Consider the following 20,189-nt stretch of genomic DNA (forward strand, 5'->3'; position numbering starts at 1 on the left):
ATGAAAGAAATGTCATTCGAGTACTTGCACTTCCCAGTGACGAGGGGGTGTCAAAATTATTATAATGCATTTTACTTGTATGAGCGTCAGCATACTTTACATAACTGCTTATTGAAACAAGCTTATCCCTTCCCAGGCGTAATCCCTTCCTGTTCCGCGTGTACATTTAACCTTCAGTGAGATCAGAACAACTCATACTTTCACCGTGGCAGCTCATAAAGCTCCAATTCATTTTAATAACCAGCCACTGTGTTCAGGTAAGGAGGGCTATTTTCCCGTGTCAGCTTTTTATGTCGCCCTGTTGACGATGTACGAAAGTCTACTCATTTACCCCTCCAGTAAATACGAGTCACATATTTGTTGTTAAAAGTTAAAAATTTGATTTCTTTTTCCAGATTTGCAAATGACTGCAAGATGATCATCAACACGAGTACCTACGCATCTGTTCATGACGTCATGGGAGCGAGTCCCACTTTTGAAGACGTCACCAGAATCGTTCCCGCTTTCGATGACGTCACCAACATTCCACACCTGTTTCACCTTGGTTCTCGGAAAAAGAAGTCTCACAACGTGACTGCGGAAGATTTGGAGTCATTTAAAATCGCTGATGTCGTTAATCTGTACGTTCCCCCGGTGATTCTCGTGGCCGGAAATCTCTGCAACATCCTGTCAATCGTGGTCATGCGCACTCGCCACTTCCAGAATATCTCCACGTCGATATATATGATAGCGTGTGCTTTCAACGACACTGTCAGCTTGTGGATTTCTCTGTTAGCGCATTGGCTTTACGTCAACTTTCCAGAAGCGATAATACGTACAGAGTATTCGCACGTTATGTGTAAGTTTTTTAACTTTTATGGTTGGGGGAACTGCGACTACACCATCATCCTAACGGCAGCAATGACGGCCGACCGCGCCTTTGCAATAATGTATCCAATCAAAGCCTCCGTTCTCAATCTGACCAGACGAGCGAAAATCACAGTGTCCGTGTTGGTAATAATAGTTGCCTCTAAGGAGTTCCACTTCCTCCTTTCATCCGACATCGTCCCCGCCACCCGACGTGATCGTCTGTGCGACGTCATTTCAAATTCTCCCAGTTACAAGTACTTCTGGGATCACATATGGCCGTGGATTCATATCACATATCTCACAGTCTGCTTCGTCGTAATTCTTACTAGTAACGTCATAATATTTGTCAACGTCAGACGTTCTGTTGAGATGAAGGACTTCATTCAAACCGGACACAGAGAAAGAAGCGGATCAGAAACGTCAAACAACAATGCCGGGACTCGTTCACGACTGCTGCAGATTACAACGATGTTGCTGGCGCAGTCCACGACGTTGATTATTCTGACGTATCCCTTTTCTCTACATCTGGCGATTTCCTCCCAGATACCCGACCTGTACACGGACCCTGTCAAAAAGGCAGCCAACCAGCTGGCGTTCTCTGTGGTATTTTACTTACTGTATTCCAACAAGTGCGTCAACTTTACTATTTACTGTATCAGTGGAGAACGCTTCAGACTCGCGCTGAGAGAGGTGTTGTGCTGTAGATCATCCCAGAGACGTCACTCCACCATCAGCATGATGATCAAACCCGTTATTTCTGCTAGTCAGACAACTATCAGTACCATATCTAGCATCCAGATGTCAAAAAACAAGGACACAAATAAACAGGTGCTCGATGTGCCAGGTTAAGCACAGAGCTTACGCTCCCCGTGTTTCTGGTCTCAGGCTACGTCGTGCGTGCTTTATTTATAATGGTTCGAATGGTTCACCCGAATGGCTCAGGACGGTAACGTTTGCTACAGGCACAGATGTTCGTCACACTCAGGTGTTCGTCACAATCCCGCCTGTTTATAATCAAGGTATCATATCAAGAAAAACACAGATGTAATCTTCATTGGTCTAAAATATTCCAGGTTGGCTTGGTTTGAGAAACAGGTTCAACCTCGTACAATTGAATATTTGAAAACTGATTCAAAGATTGTGCATCAATAAACGTCGATCATGGACAGGTGCATGACGTCACATCCTGTGTAAAAAAACGCAAGAAAAAAATGACTCTCGACATGAGTACTAACTGTGTAACAATGTTGGCAGCTGTTATTGTGTAATGAAATGATTGTTGTTGTTGTTTGAATTCTTATCATGATGTAATTATTAGTATTATTTTCATCCTCAGAACCTAGCATTCTTTACTTTAAACAATTAAGCGCCATTTCTTTAATGTACATAGTTTGGCATATATATGAAGTAAACTGAAACGTCCAGCATAGTCGCATCGGTAGTGATTGTAAATACACATGCATACCCACACACGCACTAGCATGCATCCACCCATCAATTCCAAACATACATACATACATACATACATACATACATACATACATACATACATACATACATACATACATACATACATACATACATACATACATACATACATACATACATACATACATACATACATACATACATACATACATACATACATACATACATACATTCATACATTCATACATACATACATACATACATACATACATACATACATACATACATACATACATACATACACATACATTCATACATACATACATTCATACATACATTCATACATACATACATACATACACGCATGCATGCATGCATGCATACATAAATACTACATACACACTACATACTTACATGCATGCATACACATACATACATACACGCATGCATACTCACACACGCATGCATATATACATACACCATACATACATACATACATACATACACACATGCATACATACATACACACATGCATACATACATACGTACATACATGCACACATACATACCTACCTACATACAGACACGCATGCATGTATACATACACCGTACGTACGTACGTACGTACGTACGTACATACATACATACATACATACATACATACACACATGCATACATACATACATACACACATGCATACATACATACATGCATACATACATACATACATACATACATACATACATACATACATACATACATACATGCAACACAATGAGATTTAAACCAAGTACTAACGAAGAATGACATGGTGTGTTTATTCTCTGTCTACTGGTATACAAAAGTTTGTATGTATGTAAAAGCATTACAATGTGCTGTTACAATGTGCTGTTACAATGTGCTGTTACAATGTGCTGTTACAATGTGCTGTTACAATGTGCGGTTACAATGTGCGGTTACAATGTACTGTTACAATGTGCGGTTACAATGTACTGTTACAATGTGCGGTTACAATGTGCGGTTACAATGTGCGGTTACAATGTGCTGTTACAATGTGCTGTTACAATGTGCTGTTACAATGTGCTGTTACAATGTGCTGTTACACATCCACGTGACTGTGCACACCATATGAATAATCGGTTGTCCTCGGGTATCGGTTAGTCAAAACACAGTTATCTTATATCCATACGTGATTTTCTGTCAGCCCTTGAATGACACTTGCTAGCGATCATTCGTTTTTTATTACGATAGCAAGTGATACAATATTCTACAGCTGGATAATACAGAGAATACATATAATCAAGCTGCAGAATAAATGAGAGACGAAATGATTAATGTCTGTATGAAGAAAGTACAAAGAAAAAGGTATAGGGACATAGGAAAGTAAGAAAATAGAGGAGAGAAAGGGTGATATGATCAAACATTGGTTTGCGTCCATCTATACGTGTTCTTCATGTCTTGCCTCGTCACGAATAGCTAAAAATGGCTGATGCGGCGTTAAGCAACATTCACTCACTCACTCGCTCGCTCAGCTTACCTTGCCATGTTCTAGGTTTAGAAACACAAACGTGTTAGGATGTTAGAAGGAAACACAAGCTTGTCGATATTCATGAGCATACATTAAAGTCTGACGTCGTGATAAGTTATTATCAATAAACAGAGACCATATAATAGATCCATTATAAAATCTCTGCAATAACATGCACTGCAGATTTCCAAATCTTTTGTCCCGAATTCGCTTTGATAATTTTGTATCAAATAAAATCTGATTATCGTGGACCCTTTGATTTGATCTTCATCTCTTGATGAAAACTTAAATATAATGTCATCTCTCAAGACGGTTGAGCCCTTGAATATAGTGAGTGAGTGAGTGAGTTTAGTTTTACGCCGCACTTAGCAGTATTCCAGCTATATGGCGGCGGTCTGAAAATAATCGAGGCTGGACCAGACAATCCAGTGATCAAGAGCATGACCATTGAAAATGGGATAGAGGGATTCCATATCATGCGTTGAAAGCATATACTGAATGTGTAAAGTTTGTTCCTCGCATTTAAGACCTCGATTCCCGAATGGGAACAATATTTGGAGCCAGCTCTTGTAACAGGGAATGAATGCTGTTTAAAGCCGCGTAAAACCGTACTCTGTCAATTACATTCCGTAGTGTAGATACTTTCATGCATTTGTAACGTCTGGGTTGTTTTATCAAGTTATGTTTTTTGTCCACCATATTTTCTTCCGCCAGCGTTGGACGGTGTATCAGCGTATCAGTCACATCTGCCAACCATGTCAGCAAGTCTCACCACCCGATCTTGTTGCTGTACACAGACCAATTCTAACCCGGATCTTCACGGGTCGTTTGTCGACAGGGGACTTACAGCATGTGAAACAGTCTAGATTTCCTTTGCGATGTGCAACCCAACGCAGTACAAATAGAAGCATTCCAGAAAGAAACATCATAAATGATAATCCGTTTCGAAAACAGCGCTTTTAAGTTACTGCTTTTAACACTGATCACTGTAGGTGACACAGCCACCATCATATACGTAGATCACTGGAATGTCTGGTCCAGACTCGATTAATTACATACCGTCGCCATATAGCTGGAATATTGCCGAGTTCTGTGTTAAACAAAAAACAAAGTCATAAATTAAAGATAACTATTTTAGATTGTAGTACTGATACGTTTCCATAAAAACTCTTCTTTAGTATGCCATTAACTTCAAAGATACCGAATGCTTGTTATAATACTAAGGTCACTCGTACCGATAATGTTGCAGCCTCGGCGCTAATGGCGCAATAGTAATAGAGTCATGTTACGTCTCAAGAGTAAGGCGTATTAAGTCTATCATCAAGTACATAAAGCGGAATGTGTATTTTCTCAGCGAAACTTTCCGTAAAAATAGAACTTTCAGAAAGACATCGGGGACAACGCACAAGTAATGATAATAAAATCATTTCTTTTAGAAATATATGAAACTGAAATAAATAAAAATGATGATAGTGAATCCGATTCTGATGTTGTTGCACAGTATGATGAGTATAGTTTAAATGGAGGTATTGCATGCAGTGAAGTTTTACACAATCTCAAGAAAATCTGGGCAACTTCGCCTACGTGTATAAAGTGCACTTACTGAATTTTTCAATCAGTATTGGATACTTGATACTGGAATGTTACCAGACGCATGTCTCACAGGTATTAATAAACCGATTTACAAGAAAAGGGTAACTTTCTCAAAATTCATTCCGTCCAGTTTCAGCGAACTATATTTTGAAATGCACGACTGACCTAATTCTGGGATAACTTTCAAGTAATTTTCCATTTGCAATCGGTCTTTCAGCTGATAATTTGTATTTACAGTCTTATTACTATGTTCAAGATATACAAATTATTTTGTATTTCGCAGATTTTTCCAACGACTTTGGCAAGGTCTGGAGGACTGGACTCGTCAAGGAGAAGCTCTGACCCCTTTTCTTTTCTTTACTCTACTTTAATGATGTAGACGTTAGCTCATTTAAAGTCAGTGTGATAGTTTGAGATAAGAACATGAAAATATGCTGATGACCCCATACTTGAGCTAAAGGTGACAACGCTGAACAGGGAGCAATCGATTGGGTGAGTGAGTGTTGCTTAACGCGGCACGTACCAATAATACTGCTATATGTCGATGATCTGTAAATAATCGAGTCTGGACCAGACAATCCAGTAATCAAAAGCTTGAGCATCAATCTATCCAATTTGGATACGATGCCATGTGTCAACCAAGTCAGCGAGCTTGACCACCGGATCCCGTTAGAATTGATCTTCAGTAACCTATGCTTGTCGTAAGAGGCGGCTAACGGGATCGAGTGGTCAGGCTCGCTGACTTGGTTGACACATGTCATCGTATATCAGTTGCGCAGATCGATGCTCATGCTGTTGATCACCGGATTGTCTGGTCCAAAATTCGATCATTTACAGACCGCCGCCATATGGCTGGAATATTGCTGAGTGCGGCGTAAAACTACACTCACTCACTATGAGGCTGTATCTTAGTCCAGATGTACTGTACTGAAAATATATGTCATTTTATATATGCCATATCGTGCAGAATCTAGTTGTTAATAAACTATGTAGTTCTATTTCATTGTGTCCTTGTGTGAACAACGTCATCGATAGGCAACTGGCAAACTGAGTAGTAAATTAAATACTTACTGCAAGTTAAGCAAATATGCGCCTACAGATGATATTTTATCAAACATCAGCAGTTTTTTAATGATATATTGTAAAAATATTGTCTGGTTCAGTAAATTGCTTAACTGCAACATCGCAAAAGCAAATCCATGACCCTGTCATCTGATGACATCATCAGGTGGAGGTGGATGTTGAGCTAACGGTTTCTGTGCTCTGTGATTGGTCCAGAGACTCAGGTGATGTGAGTTCCGACCTGGACACACATTCTGTTGCACATGATTCAAGCGTACGCCATTCTGGTGCGGTGAGAGCTGCTGGCTGACATTCATACACACACCTTACGTCATTTGCCCTTTCACCACCCAAACTTTTTTTTGTAGCATAACTAAACGCTCACACGTTTATGTCCTATCCCTCCCCAGGTGAACTTACCCAATATTACCACACCCACCCCACCCTCGTCCGTCCTAACACACAATCACGCCCTCTCGAAAAATCCCTCGTCCCATCCCACATTACCCTAAAATGAGACTCTCATACACATCTATACACTATTTACACAGAGACACACTCACGCACTCACGCACGCACGCACGCACACACACACACCATACTACCCGAACGGACGCTCACACAAACCCTCTGACACTTTCCCCCGGGGGCGGTGGGGTAGCCTAATGGTTATGGCGTTCGCTCGTCATGCGAAAGACCCGGGTTCAATTCCCCACATGGGTACAATGTGTTAAGCCCATTTCTGGTGTTCCCCCCGTGATACTGCTGGAATATAGCTTAAAGCGGCGAAGAAACCACACTCACTCACTTTCCCCGACACACAGACTACCACACTGGTGTGTCTCTCTCTCTCTCACTCACTCACTCACTCTCTCTCTCTCTCTCTCTCTCTCTCTCTCTCTCTCTCTCTCTCTCTCACACACACACACACACACACACACACACACACACTGGCACGTCCTAACTCCCACACACACAAAGGTTTATGCATATAAAATACTTAACGAATAAAATACCTTCGCAATAACCTTTTGGTTTTTAAGTACTAGGTAATTGGTAGGTTCTGCGTCTAGCATCACGCAGCATGGTTGACTTGAGTGTCTTGATTGACATGAGGTATTTGAAATTAATACCTGACACCTGACCATTGGATAAACATTCATATCCCCAAGCTAACCCCTATATTCGCCGATACATTTCCATCAACATCCAATGCATGTTCTCCCCCACCCCTCCCCCCTCGTCTCCGTCCCCATCAGCCGCTGATACAACCTTTCAACGTGCAATGTCTTAGACGTGGGTGTCGATTAAATGTGTATATATATATTGTAACCTCTGAACAAGATGTGGCAGTATATTTCAAGTGTCTTTGTCACGGAATGGACGCTGCGATCTCTCTGACACAGGTAAGCTAGTAGATTTACTTACACTAATCGTCTTCGGTTACCTTTATTCATCAATTTAATGTATGTTAACTGTTAAATGACATGTTAAACTGTATCTCAACTCGCCGACATAAGTCGATAGGTTAATACGTCAGTGAGAAGATGTTATCGGCATCCATTTCTAAATTCTCTCATATCTTAACCTTCCATGCCTTATTTGGACAGCCATTTGGACGTATAACACTCGTCTCAGATTGGTTAAATACGTAACAAAGCACCTGTTGTGTATTAGGTACAGAGATTAGAGAATACCTGTACCAGTTACGACGAATTAGTGATTATCTTACCCGAGTGGAATAATGCTGTGGGGTACTAGCTTCGGTTACCTATCATTCAACATCATGTCATGAGCTACAGACAACCCGCAGATCCGACTTACCAGTCAGTTACTTCAACATTACCCAGAGTCATTTTCTGCGTTAATGTGAAAAATTGGAGTTTTGCTATCTCAAGTGGAATCATCAGTTGATCGCTTGCTGAAACGCGAAGACATATTTAAACTCTTTTTTTGTTTATTTAAACTTTTATTTCAAAGTAAGTACAGGTATACGCGAAGACATATTAAACTCTTTTTTTTGTTTATTTAAACTTTTATTTCAAAGTAAGTACAGGTATACGCGAAGACATATTAAACTCTTTTTTTTGTTTATTTAAACTTTTATTTCAAAGTAAGTACAGGTATACGCGAAGACATATTAAACTCTTTTTTTGGTTTATTTAAACTTTATTTCAAAGTAAGAACAGGTATACGCGAAGACATATTAAACTCTTTTTTTTGTTTATTTAAACTTTTATTTCAAAGTAAGTACAGGTATACGCGAAGACATATTAAACTCTTTTTTTTGTTTATTTAAACTTTTATTTCAAAGTAAGTACAGGTATACGCGAAGACATATTAAACTCTTTTTTTTGTTTATTTAAACTTTTATTTCAAAGTAAGTACAGGTATACGCGAAGACATATTAAACTCTTTTTTTTTGTTTATTTAAACTTTTATTTCAAAGTAAGTACAGGTATACGCGAAGACATAAGCAATGGACGATATGGATGTAGTCCGCTACGGTGGACGTGGCGTATTTTTTTGCATTCATTTTGATGTACAGATGCAATAACACATGGCCAATGTAGCCAATAAGAAAGCAGGAATCATAATGAACAGAAAGACAATTTAATCTTACACGATTAAGCAAATGACATAAAGCTCAGTCTCATTTACTGAATTTAATTGCAACAATACCCGCACCCTCATAGTAATATTAGCCAGTGAAGCTTCCATGCTAAAGGACCGTTCATAAGTTATGGCTTGGGGGTGTGGGTGTGGGTGTGGGTGTGGGTGTGGGTGTGTGGTGTGGATGATGATGATTTTTATGGAGAAGCATGTACTATGTACCCCCCCCCCCCTTAAAATTTATGTACAAAATACGTGACACACCCTGCATGTCTTGTACAAAATCAATGACCCATCCTCCCCTAATTTTTAAGCAAATTTAATTTTTTTTCTCAATATTTTACTGTACAAAATTGCTGACGCCCCCTAGTACATGTGTACAGAATTGATGACGCTCAATGTGTAGATTGATGCTCATCACGAGCTTGTCTGGTCCAGATCAAATATACACCGTCGTCATGTGGCTGGAACAGTGTTGAGGGCAGCGTTAAGCAACACATGTCTACAGATATACGAAAATTTGGGGGCGACATGTACATGTAGAGGTTGTTATATTATACTGTCAATCTTTAAACGGATGTGATTTTAGTGACATATACATACAAAATTCTACTTTTTCAAACAACATGAATACTGGCAAATTTTCAATGGGCTTTATGTAGAGCTTTCCCTCCGATTCCCAGGGGATGTTGGAGGAGGGTGCTTGTACAGGTCAGGACTGGTTTTGTTGTTCCATGCCATGATACCATGCACATCCGTATAGCGTAAAGAGCCAGGTTAAAAGTGGTGCTTAGCAACCATTGCTTGACGTCAGAGGCGACTAACGCGATCGGGTGGTCAATCCCGCTGTCTTGGTTGACACATGTCATCGTATCCCTATTGCGTAGATCGATGCTCAAGATTTCAATCACTTGATTGTCTGGTCCATACTCGTTTATTTACAGACCGCCGCCATATAGCTTGGATATTGCGGGTGGTCAATTCCGCTATCTTGGTTGACACATGTCATCGTATCCCTATTGCGTAGATCGATGCTCAAGATTTCAATCACTTGATTGTCTGGTCCATACTCGATTATTTACAGACCGCCGCCATATAGCTTGGATATTGCGGGTGGTCAATCCCGCTGTCTTGATTGACACATGTCATCGTATCCCAATTGCGTATATCGATGCTCAAGATTTCAATCACTTGATTGTCTGGTCCATACTCGATTATTTACAGAACGCCGCCATATAGCTGGAATATTGGTGAGTGCGGCGGTACACAACAAATAAACAACAAAATTAATGTTGTATGTGTCAGTTTAACAAGACACGTCACACAGACGCTGCCCTTCGCTTCGCTTCGGATAATGACCCCGAACCGAACAGTCCTTGTTTTAGCCCATTAATTCCGGATTCGAGTGCCAGGCACGGAAACAACTAGTACCATACTTTACAATCTCTTGGTATGGCTTGGCCATGGGATTGGAACCCCGACCATCAGCTCTCCGGGCTGGGGCTCCATCCATTGGATCACGGGGGCGGTCCAATGACCGAGGATGGATGTGTTTTTTCTTCGGAACCCTGTAGCCTCCAGGTTTAAGTGTCTCTCTAAACACTCAGGTATAAAACTCTATTCGTGGACACAATATAATGTTGATATAGTACCTCATGTATTAATTTCCATTTGTGTGATTAAATGAGGTTATTTTTAACATATTACAGCGATACCCGTGATCATCCGGGTGAGAATTGGTCTTCACAACCCATGAGGGTCGTAAAATACGACTAACGGGATCAGGTGGTCAAGCTCGCTAACTTGGTTGTCACATGTCTTCGTATCCCAATTGCGTAGATCGATGCTCAAGATTTTGATCACTGGATTGTCTGGTCCAGACTCGATTATTTACGGACCGCCGCCATATAGCTTGGATATTGCGGAGTGCGGCGTAAAAACAGCAAACAAACAGTACAGCGAAATCACATTGGCATTCCTACTCGTCTCTTACCCCAGCAATCATTCACGGCATGGATACCCGAAATGGGCTTCACACACTATACCCACGTGGGAAATCGAACCCGTGTCCTCGGCGGGACGGGCGAATGCTTTAACCACGGGGTAGTGACGTTAAGCTCAGTCCACACTCATCACAAACCCGCACATACGCAAACCATGGTTTGATGCAAACTGCAGACAAGCTAGAAAAAATAGGAAGAAGGTGGGAAAATATTTCCGACAACATCCCACTGTGCATAACCTGAATGCTGTTAAAATGACAAATGCCAGGGCATGTCGTACCTTTAAGCAAACTAAACGCAGATCATGGAGGAAATATGTGTCCAAACTCAACTCCCGCACACCCATGTCCAAGGTGTGGAACATGATTCAAAAGATTAATGGCAAAGGATCCAAATCTGGTGTTCGCCATCTGAAAGATGTTGACTCCCTCTTAACCAATAAAGTTGAAATTGCAAACAAACTTGGCGAAACTTTCGCAAACCACTCCTCCTCGTCAAATTATAACCTCAAGTTCCAGAATTACCAAACCCAACAAGAAAAGAAATCAGTCAATTTTAACTCTGACAGTGGTGAGGATTACAATGAAACGTTTTCTCTCCATGAACTACGTACTGCCCTGGGGCAGGCTCATGACACTGCAGCAGGAGCTGATGATATTCATTATCAACTTCTGAAACACCTCCCTGATCCAAGTTTGGAAACTCTACTCAATATATTTGATGACATTTGGACAACCGGCAACTTTCCTCCTTCGTGGCCATTATCATCCCTATACCAAAACCTGGCCGGGATCATACTGATCCCTCAAACTACCGTCCTATATCCCTAACTAGCTATGTTTGTAAAACCATGGAGCGCATGGTCAACAATCGATTAATCTGGTACTTGGAGACCAATAACCTCCCTAGTGACCTCCAATGTGGTTTCCGAAAGAAACGAAGTACCATTGACCATCTGGTGCGTCTGGAATCTTTTATCAAAAATTCCATTGTCAACAAACAACATACTGTATCTATCTTTTTCGATTTAGAAAAAGCATACAATACAACATCGAAACATGGCATCTTAAAAGATTTACATGAATTTGGACTGAGGGTCAGACCAACTCAGTTCTTATCTCAGTTTTTAAACAACAGACAATTTCCAGTACGGGTAGGTTCCACATTCATGTCGTGGTAAGAACATGCACGCAATAGAAAGGCAGCTACAACTCTGCCTTAACAAAATCCAAAAATGGGCCAGTGAAAATGGTTTTAAGTTTTCAAAATCCAAAACAAATTGTATTCACTTTTGTCGTAAATACAAACCACACAAGGATCCAGACTTCTATCAAGGTAGTAGAAGAGGCTAAATTCCTGGGACTCATATTCGACCATCACCTGACATTTTTACCACACATAAAATATTTGAAAACCAAGTGCTTGAAGGCTCTGGACTTACTAAAAGTCGTTTCAAATACAGAGTGGGGAGGGGATCAGACTATCCTCCTTCACGTGTACAGATCTTTGGTTCGCTCTAAACTACACTATGGCTCCATTGTTTATGGTGGAGCCTGCAAAAGCAATTTAGAAAAATTAGATTCTATCCACCACCAAGGCCTGAGGCTCTGCCTGGGAGCTTTTAGGACCTATCCGGTAGACAGTCTGTATGCAGAGGCTAACGAACCTTCCCTTGAACAACGCCGCATTAAACTTTCACTGCAATATATCACTAAATTACGTTCAAATCAGTCCAATCCAGCATACAATTGTGTTTTCAACCCTCTCTATGAAAACCTGTTTCCTAAACTGCCAAGCCTGGTTCCACCACTTGGAATCAGAATTCAACAACACATATCTGCAGCAAAATTGATCTCAATATCATAGCACCTTACCGACTCCTGTCTTCACCTACCTGGCAGATGGTGAAACCACAGGTCGATCTTACCCTCACTAAACTCAAAAAGTCCGAAACAAAATCCTTTGGTGTTCAAGCAGGAACAGTAACAACCAGTTACGTTCCAAGTATGACACCCATAGATCCAAGGATGAGGGCCAAGTCGCCAGTGCTACAGTCATTGGATCAAAGACTGTCTCCTCTAGGATTCCCGACAACAGTTCCATTTTCACTGCCGAGGCCAAAGCTATCTATTCAACTTTGACCTATATTAAACAGCAGAATCTTTCCAAAAACTTCATCGTGTTCACAGTTTCATTACCTTGCCTTCAAGCACTTCGAAATGTCACTTCAAGTCACCCAATCATTCTGGACATTTTAGAGCTTTACAACGACCTCTCTACTGGCCAATGTGACATCGTCCTCTGTTGGTTGCCGGGTCACGTCGGCATAGCAGGTAACACAAAAGCCGATGCTGCAGCAAAAGCAGCTCTTGACAAGCCCTTATCTCCACTGCTGATCCCGTACAGTGATTTCAAACCCACTATCAAAAGCTATATTCGGGACCTCATGCAAAAAAGGTGGGACACTCAAGTAGGAAGAAATAAACTGTATGACTTGAAGCCAACGATTGGTTATACCTGCTTGGGTAGTCAGTCAAGACGTGATGAGGTAATTTTACGACGATGTCGTATTGGCCACTGTCGGTTTACTCATGACTATCTGCTGAAAACGGATGGGGATGGACCCCCCATGTGTGTCTCTTGTGATGAGGTTTTCACCATCAAGCATATTCTGCTTGACTGTGTGGACTTATCGTCTGCAAGGGACTCACATTATGAAGCAACAAATCTGAAAGATCTGTTCTCCCGCGTGAGCGCTCATCTGATAGTGAACAACCTGAAGGAAGTTGATCTGTATCATAAATTGTAACTGTGTAATGTGACTAACAAATTGCCTGCCTTTAAATTTAGTGCTATGACTTTTTCTTTTTTTAAATGACAATGTAATGAATATATGTTTTTGAAATAAAACTCATTCTGACTCTGTACTTACAATGTTTATTAATGCAGACTTGTTCTCGTCACTATATGGCTGGAATAATGCCGATGTGACGTAAAGCCCAACTCAACTCAACTCAACTTGCCGGAATGACACGAGTAGTTACGAATGGGTCACGTAGTAACGGAACTAATTTTTCATTCTTAACGACTTGACCTGAGATTCTCACGCTTTCGCTCGGTCAGGAACCATAGGAAAGACACTCGTTTCGTATAACTCGTATGTAATAAGACCTCGTGTAGTATTCTCTATATACGTCCCTCAAGTGCGGTATCACATTCCATGCTCGTTGTAATTATCCAGGCTCGGTGAAGCCACAAATTTGTCACCTGATTCTCCGCTTACTTTCATCTTTTTAAAAACAAAGCTAGACGGGCTCGGTTACTTCTCAACTTTCAAAAGATAACTATCTTCTATTTCAGATATCAACTCCCTTCTGCCTGTCCATCCTCTTCGTGTCCTACGTTGCCATAGCAACACAACATGAACGTGTCGTTCAACGGCCGTACAACATGCGGGTAAGACGAGTAAGTGAGCGAGTGAGTGAGCGAGCGAGCGAGTGAGGTCTTCGGGGCGCTTTAACCACTAGGCTACCCCACCAACCCAAAGGTTGTTCTTTAGCTGAGTGAGTGAGTTTATCGCCAATATCCGCTAATATGTCAAGGCATGTCATCGGAGGAAAAACTCAGATCCCGGTCTGAGAAAACTGACCCCTTTGGTGGCACGGGTATGGCGCTGAGAAATCAAGAATCCTAATCAGAGATAATTTGGATTCGAACACAGCGATAGTAGTTTCTGTCACGACTATAAGAAATCCAGCGAGGGGCGGTGGGATAGCCAAGGGATTTAAGCGTTCGTCACACTGAAGACCCGGGTTCGATGAATGCAATGTGTGAAGTTTATTTCTGGTGTCCCCCGCCGTGATACTGCTGGAATACTGCTAACAGTGGTGTAAACTCATACTCTCACACACCCATAGTGAGTTGCGGCGACTGGGACTTGGCCACTTGTGTCCCCGTTTTCTCCGTTTCTTAGCTGAACATTGTATTGGTACGAATCATGAACTAACAAATGTTGAAGAGTGCAGTATTCTTAAAGTGACCTTATATTTTAGTTCGTGATAGCCGTAGTTCGTTCACATTTCGACTAATATATGAAGCAAGGGACCCCGACAAAAACAGTTATATATGTCAGTTCGTTATATCCTAGTTCGTTACATACGTAAATCTCACTCACTCCATTTTTTAGTGTCCAGAACCAGCGAGCAGCGAGGGGTTCCTGGAGGGCCTGAGTTTACTCACAGCAAGAGACCCTTTCAGCAAAAGATCAGAGGGCCCATCTCAGAACTTCGCGGACAGAACCTTGCAGCTGTGGCAGGACCTTGGACGAATTTACCATCCAACATTCGGCCGCCCAACTGAAGATAATAGCTCCCCAGAGTTTGTCCAAAGTTTACGTCACTCCACAAACCCGTCCTTCTTTCAAGGTTTCCAACCATCCAGTCAAGATCAACCAACAGAAACATCTTCACCGCCATTAAAACGCTCGGTGAAAGATGCAAGAAAGAAAAAAATGGCCGCCTTTGTGACAGGCAAACTGGGAAACAAGATGTCTACAGGTATAAACAGATTTAGAAGTGAAACAGATCGTGTGGATTTACAATCACGAAAGGAAGGCAATAACAAGGAAGCTCGAAAGGAGCATTATCCTTCCATCTTTAATCCACGTACCGACGTCGACGCTTTCTTCCGGAAGTCTCGTCAAGTTGGTGAGGAACTTTCTCGGCAACTCGAGCCCTATTCGGATGAGTTGGCTTTGGCCTGGACCTGTCACACCGAGCGGTTCTGGGTGGACCTCGGTGCTAATGTGTTTCCGCGCTATGTGTCCGACACCAGGTGTGTCAACGACACCTGCTGGTACAGACATTACCACTGCAGGCCCCACCGGATAGAGATGCCCTTGCTTGTGCGGCACTACGGCGCATGCGTGGACACACGACTTCCGGTAAACATCCGCAGCGAATACATGTTATCGTCTGTAGAAGTCAGCAGCTCCTGCTTCTGTGGCCGAGCCTGAAAGTATTACTAAACGCATATTTTTAAATGATACCATGCCCCCTGATGACAACGATTGCATGCCTGCTTGAAATAGTGTATCTTTAGATAAGTGGAGTTGTAAAAAAACAAAATTTACAAGGCAATTTTAATATTTCAGGGGCGTAGCTACCATTATAAAAAAAGCACGGACTTACATGATTTTGCTATGAAAGTTGGGCAAGCCCCCAATACTATCTAATTGAAGCTTTGCAACCTATCGGGCTTATACGATAAAATGGCTTGCAACGTGCCTGTATTTGACAACACTTACCAGGAGACACCATAAAACAAACCACGACAAACCTGCCACATACACAGACAATAGTCACTGGGTTCTTTTACACGTAACAGCTACTGACGTCGTCATTTCAAACATACATGGCGAAAGAGAATTAATATTAAAAAATGTGACTGAGAAGAAATTATGCTTTCGTAGCTATATTTGCTATTGGTAGTAAGACTAACCTCATGAGCCTTGTGATGAAAGTGTTCGGTGGACACGCCGAAGACCCGGGTTCGATTCCCCACATGGGTAAAATGTGTGAAGCCCATTTCTGGTGTTCCCCGCCGTGATATTGCAGGAATATTGCTAAAAGCGGTGTAAAACCAAACTCACTCGCTCATGAGACAAAAATTGGCACTCTGGTAGTTTTCATGGAGACATGTTGTAAAATACTGAAATGCGGCCTCCTCGGTGTAATGATGTTGGCCTGAAATGGAACCTGGTGGTTAAAGCGTTCGCTCGTCACGCCGAAGACCCGGGTTCGATTCCCCACAAAGTTCATTTCTGGTGTCCCCCGCCGTGATATTGCTGGAATATTGCTAAAAGCGGCGTAAAACCATACTCACTCACTCACTCGCGGACATTTGCTATAAGGTTTAACACACGGGGCAGTTTCTGTTGCCAAATATAATTTGACCCACATAAATACCCACACATGTCACTAACTTTAGTATACAAGTATTTGCATTTAGTTGGTAAGTCAACGTGACCCCAGTCCCTCGAACACACCAATTCCATTTATTTATTTTTGTTTGTGTGGCTTGTTTGATTATTGTTAACATCTTTGCATGTTATGATATTTGGACTACTAGTGAATGCATGAGTGAACCGATTTGTAGAATTATGTAAACATTGCAAACAAATGAACACGAGTGGTCAAGTGGTCAAAGCCAAGAGAACTCCCAGTTCATGAGAGTTGCTTCCCTTGGCTGTGGATCCGATGGTTACCAGTTTGAATCCATGATTCATCTGTCCGCATCATATACCTACAGTAGTTGGCCACAAGTGAGTCATCATTAGTGAAATTCTCATAGACTTACATGTTAATTAACTCTTGCAAGAATAATTTTCATAAATTTAGTTTCGGCCGAATTGCTTTCAATACTTATCTACCAGCTGGGAAATCATGACAGCTATACATACACATAATTCCCATTCAATTTTCCGATGATTAAGAAAACTGCGACTATTTAAACAACATATATTAGACATACCAATCAGGTTTAACATGGCTGTCTATGGGATAGATTAAAAGTTGCACTTATATATAGTGCTTAATCAGATGTCATCCGATAACTAATCAACGGAAAGATAAAAGAAAATTATGTACACGTAGCTAAAGATGATTTCCAAGATGTTTGCAAAATATCAAAATAAAATGACGTCTACTCAATTTATGAAAATTAATCTTGCAACCGTTAATTAACATGTACGTATATGGAAATTTCACTAATGATGACTCACTTATGGCCCACTACTGCACATTTAGGTTTAGATGTGGTTATCAACATCTAGGTGCTGCTTCAGTTCGGGTTTTCTTCCCATGTTAAGCTGACTGGTCGTCTTGTAGCTGAAATACTGCTTAAAGGGACGCTAATCTTACCCCCTCTCCTGAGCGTATATGTATAAATGTTATCAGCGCCTTAAACAGGTGGCTCTGTGATAAACCATATGACATACAGTAATAAACTGGTTATGTGACGACCTCATATCGCTTTGTTTTGCTTCGTCAAAATACGACATCGTGGTTTCATTTAAGCAAGGCGAGTGATGATGGTATTAACCAGGTATCGTCAATCACGTTTGGAGTCAAACGTTGGTATAGACGTCAGTCATGACGTTTCGGGGCGGCGTGAGGCGAGTCATGACGGTATTAACCAAAGGTATCGTCAATCACGTTTGTAGTCAAACGTTGGTATAGACGTCAGTCATGACGTTTCGGGGCGGCGTTAGGCGAGTCATGACGGTATTAACCAAAGGTATCGTCAATCACGTTTGTAGTCAAACGTTGGTATAGACGTCAGTCATGACGTTTCGGGGCGGCGTTAGGCGAGTCATGACGGTATTAACCAAAGGTATCGTCAATCACGTTTGTAGTCAAACGTTGGTATAGACGTCAGTCATGACGTTTCAGGGCGGCGTTAGGCGAGTCATGGTGGTATTAACCAAAGGTATCGTAAATCACGTTTGTAGTCAAACGTTGGTATAGACGTCAGTCATGACGTTTCGGGGCGGCGTTAGGCGAGTCATGATGGTATTAACCAAAGGTATCGTCAATCACGTTTGGAGTCAACGTTGGTATAGACGTCAGTCATGACGTTTCAGGGCGGTGTTAGGCGAGTCATGGTGGTATTAACCAAAGGTATCGTCAATCACGTTTGTAGTCAAACGTTGGTATAGACGTCAGTCATGACGTTTCAGGGCGGTGTTAGGCGAGTCATGGTGGTATTTACCAAAGGTATCGTCAATCACGTTTGGAGTCAAACGTTGGTATAGACGTCAGTCATGACGTTTCGAGGCGGCGTTAGGCCTAAATGACTCTTAGCTGTGAAGATTCGAGTTAGAGTGAGTGAGTTTTAGTTCTACGCCGCTTTTAGGAATATTCCAACAATATCACAGCGAGGGACAGAAGAAATGGGCTTCACACAATGTACCCATGTGGGGTATCGATACCGGGGTTTTGGCGTGACCAGTGAACGCTTTAACCACGAGGCTACCCCACCGTTAAATTCCCCGAGTTTGAATAGTTTTCAGCAACCCATGCTTGTTGTAAGAGGCGACTAAAGGGATCGGGTGGTCGGGCCGACTGACTTTCTTGACGCATGTCATCGTATTCCAACTGCGTAGACCTTGGCTCATGTTGTCAGTCACTGGATCGTGTTGTCGATTATTTACAGACTACAATCTAGTGAATCTAATAGCTGGAATATTGTAGTGTTAAACACCAAACAAACTCACTTACTCACTGGTGTATATGACAAATACATATCTATTAATGGTCGTGTGTGCATTAACAAATGATAATAAATAAGTGTTGAATTTGAGAAACTATCACTGGAAATATATCAGATTAGCCGCCAAAATGAGCCGCCTGTTTATTGACCGTGTGCTCCTAAATGTCAGGAGGGAAATATAATGGATATCTTATTTTTAAATACGAGTATACTGAAACAAATAGTTGCACATGTAGGAACATGATAGCATTAATGTTCCACACGGATTTGAGAATTTTCACGTATATCGTCGAATTATCTATCTCTCGGGTAGGTATCAAGTTATTTTCGATCGAGTTTTCTACAGTGAAAAGTGTGGAGGAGTATTTGAAGAGAATGTGTTGAGTGTCATTGACCACGAATGGCTTCTGATCAGGGTGCCATTGTACAAAACAACCTTAGCGGTAAGACTACCTTAGGTCTATGTTAAGGTATGGGAGTTACGGTCACCTTAGCGCTAAGATCGCTTTGTACAACGGCACCCAGATCCCTAAAATAGTTGGTTGGTTGGTTTGTTGTTTAACGCCGCACTCACTAATATTCTCGCTATATGACGACGGCATGTGAATAATAGAGTCTGGACCAGACATCATGAGCATCGATCTGCTCAACTGGGAACCAATGATATGTGTCAACCAAGTCAGCGAGCCTGACCACCCGATCCCGTTTGATGCCACTTACGACAAGCATGGGTTGCTGAAGATCAACTGTACCCCGGCTCTTTACGGATGTGCATGGCATCATGGTATGGAATAACAAAACCAGTCCGGACTTGTACAAGCATTCTCTTCCAACATCCCCTG

This window comes from Haliotis rubra, unplaced genomic scaffold, assembly GCF_003918875.1.
Source record: "Haliotis rubra isolate DU_JTF1 unplaced genomic scaffold, ASM391887v1 Scf65, whole genome shotgun sequence".
NCBI classification, from domain to species: Eukaryota; Metazoa; Mollusca; class Gastropoda; order Lepetellida; family Haliotidae; genus Haliotis; species Haliotis rubra.